The 3,668-nt window shown below is 28.4% G+C and overlaps 1 protein-coding gene across 1 annotated transcript in view; it reads right to left on the bottom strand.

Annotated features, from left to right (window-relative positions):
- Positions 1 to 3,668, bottom strand: part of LOC106679657 (laminin subunit gamma-1-like) — a 139,101-nt gene that overhangs the window by 134,421 nt on the left and 1,012 nt on the right. The gene's annotated exons all lie outside the window — the stretch shown is intronic.

The following is a 3,668-nucleotide window of genomic DNA, read 5'->3' as shown; positions in this document are numbered from 1 at the left end:
GAGTAAGTTTACCATAAAAGGAAAATTAATGATATAAGGGTTAAAATCAAGTGAGGGCTTGTGGAGGTCGTCTTGGGAAGTGTAGGGCTCGGCGAGCCCCCCCCCCCTTGGAGTAGGCCGTAATGAATACTACCTTGGTGCTGCTAGGGTTAAATTTATTATGTTTATTTTTCTATTTTCATTCTTATTTGTTTAATGGAAAATAATTTTTTTGTCGCGAATAGCATGTGAATTTAATAAAACCTAATATATATTGCTATGAAAATATTGAATAAATTAATTATTTATGAATAACGAATAAAATTGAGCTATTAATTATCCGAAATGAAATTTGACAGCCTGTAGAACAAGCTTTCTTGCCTTAGTTATAATTCGATATAAAGCAATGTATTGTTTTATTTTTCAATTGAAATAACTTAAAATCAATATTTTTATAGACCATTCACCTCATTACTATCTCCTTGAATGTTTAATTATAGATTTTGTCAATGAACTATTGGATTAACCATAAAAATAGTCATGAATAAGTACTTTCAATGTTGGTACAACAAGCACGCAAAGGAGCGTAAGTATGATTTAGGTATTTTGTGATATATATAACTGAAAAATACATTATATTAAAAAAATAATGTTAAAGTACTTTAAACCAAAAGATGAGTTAGTAAAATGAGCCTTCTATATAGAGCTATCCATAGCTAAACCTTAGCTGGTGAGGAGAGGTAAACTGATTAAATAGGAATACCAAACAAACTGTAAAGTCAGCTGGGAACATTAACCAATCCCTTTCATAGAATAATCTTCATCTTGACTCAGCGCCACTGGCGACATAGCTGTCTAGGCAAGATAATTACAGGGGATGGGATTTATATTCGATAAAAAAGTCTAAATAAATACATAAGTATGTGTTTATTTTTACATAATTACGTAATAAAAATATAGAAATAATAAAAAACTAATTAAAAATAAGAAAATTCAACTTAAAAAGTTTAAGGGAGACTATCCATGAGGTTTGGATAATTTTGTTTTTCATATGCATTAGAAACCTTATATTTTATATAATATTTTGAGATGTTAAATATGGATAATCCTGGCATATTTGATCAAATTTATACTATCGAGAGCTAATAGCACATTGAAGTTAGTAGTACCCAAATTCAAACCAATACAACTGATTTTTTTTTACCATAAGTTTTGTATTGTTTTGAAAAATAAAAGTATATACATTTAAAAACATACTAAACTTTATTTACATTTTCACCTCTATAAATTAAAAATGGTTCATTCGACCAATCTTAGCGAGAAACTATAAGTAAGATAACTATCATTAACTTGTGAAGTTATTTATGAGTATGTTATAAGTTGGGTAAGTTATTGTCATCATTATTATTAAATTTTCCATTTTGGAAAACTGAGTAAATAAAAATCCTCTTTACGTGATAAAAAAATTCCAAGTACCTTGAGATCGCAGTCATACAGGGTACACTATCATGGGCGTAGGTAGAGGGGATTAGATTTTGGGACCAAAGAAAAAAAAATGAAGAAAATAGTAAACTTATTTGATAGATTGATTTAATTAAATCAAAGAAGGCAACCATCCCAGGATATGTGGTTAATATTTTTACCACCAATCCCAGAAGGCTGAAGCTCTCATAGCAAACTTTTTAATCACCCCTAATATTTATTGTATGTATTTATATACAATAATTAAGTTTATGTCCGATTTTCAATAATTTATTGTGATTATAGGTAATAAAAATTGAAAATGTAATGATAAAATTTTATGAAGTAGAAATGGGGGTATTTCTTGGAATTCGGAATTCCTCTTTCTTTAACGTTTTAGAATGGACTATGTATATGTATATATATTTTTGTGTAATGGGCTGAGGCCTGCTCTCCCCTTGGAGAAATCCTATATCGATGTATACTATATCTTTATTTTACTCGAAAATTACAGCACATGGACAACCACTCTTCTGGTTGCTTGTCCTCAACTCTTGTTTGTTGTCTTACCCCAGTTCTGTCACGTAAATACTCGCAACAGCACCTGCCAAAAAAATGAACGCTGATCCGAAGTAAACAAAGTTCAAGATACAACAGTCCCCTATCCAGAAGCTATCGAAAAAAATATGTGAAAACATAAAAATCTTATCTATAATGATTACATAAACATTAATGATGTTTATTCCCATAACTGACCATTTCGCTAACAGTGGGGATATTTCTTCATAGTTTTTTTTGTAATGATTAATGAATTAAACTAATTATTAAATATCCTTGTATTTAATTTCTGAGCTCCTAAATACCCATAGTAAGATATCAAATTAAATGTAATTTTAAAACAGTAATTGCAAAGTTGAACATAGAGCTACAAGTAAGACAAAACCCTTAAAATAACAATTAAATAATATAAAACAATTTTAGAACAACTTTATAAATTCAGTCTAGTACTAGTAAAGATTTCTAATGTGGATCCATATTTATTTTGTAAACATTCTGTACAAATTATTTATGGAAATGGGTTACCTTTCATTTATCAATAAAAATGAGAGACAACACCCTCGTGTTAATACCTAATAATCTGAAATTATTAATGGTGGTTATCGGTATGCTGTCCTTATATATGTGCAACGAGGCGGGGTTTGTGGGAAATATTTGAACGGAAAAGTGGTTTTGGTAAATTATCCTCTAGAACAAACGAAAAAAATAATTTTTCGAAAACAATATATATCTTGAAACTTTATAGTCATTCACTTAAATGTTGCTTTGTTTTTATCATTATCTATAAAATAATATAGAGATTCTCTATCACAGAACAGTATTAGCAACTACTCGTTTTATCTTCTTAACATATAAAATAACAGGTTCCACTAAGTCACTGACTTCCTGATCACAGTATCTCGCAAAGAACAGTTTTTGTGAAGCTAAATTTATCAATGGCGGTTTTTCTTATGCTACAGATGTGCAATAAGCCTTGATTTCAAACAGTTTTAACTCTAAGTGGTTTAAAACAAAACAAATCCTGAAACTAGGAGGGAGTGGATACCTATATCTTTAAGATCAGTTAATGCTTGCGTGTGCGTCTTTAAAACATATTTTAACATTGTTTTGTTTGTTCTAATTCTTTATCAAGGACCATAAGTCAGTATATACACATAAACTATATATATGCAAACTATGTTTGCAAATTTTCTAACTTTATATTTCAAGATAATCATTGTTAAAACTTACCAATAATATTATGTACATAAATGATTGACCGTATTATACTAATAATACCTTCAAGTTGATAATTGGATCTTATTTTGATTCCTTGACTATAATTTATAACAAAATAACTGTTTTATTATCCAAAATATAATTCATTATTTTCCTTATAAAATTCATTATTTGAATCAGACTTAGCTCTCGTAAACCCATAATTTCTTTCATAGAATATTAACTATTAAAAATCAACGTATAAAAGAAAAAAAAAATATAAAAAAGAAAATAAGGATATCATATTGCAAAATACACAGCAGATTAAAGTTAATATAAAGTGAAAAGCTTAAAAAAAAAAAAAAAACGTATAAAAGAATTTTCCATTCTTCTTCTTCTTTCTTCTTCTATGCTAGTATACATTTGCCATGCTTCTTCTTCTTTCTTCTTCTATGCTAGTATACATTTGCCAT

This window comes from Halyomorpha halys, unplaced genomic scaffold (genome assembly GCF_000696795.3).
Source record: "Halyomorpha halys isolate HHAL.00 unplaced genomic scaffold, Hhal_1.1 Scaffold14.1, whole genome shotgun sequence".
NCBI classification, from domain to species: Eukaryota; Metazoa; Arthropoda; class Insecta; order Hemiptera; family Pentatomidae; genus Halyomorpha; species Halyomorpha halys.
This window is presented reverse-complemented; position numbering and strand designations above follow the sequence as displayed.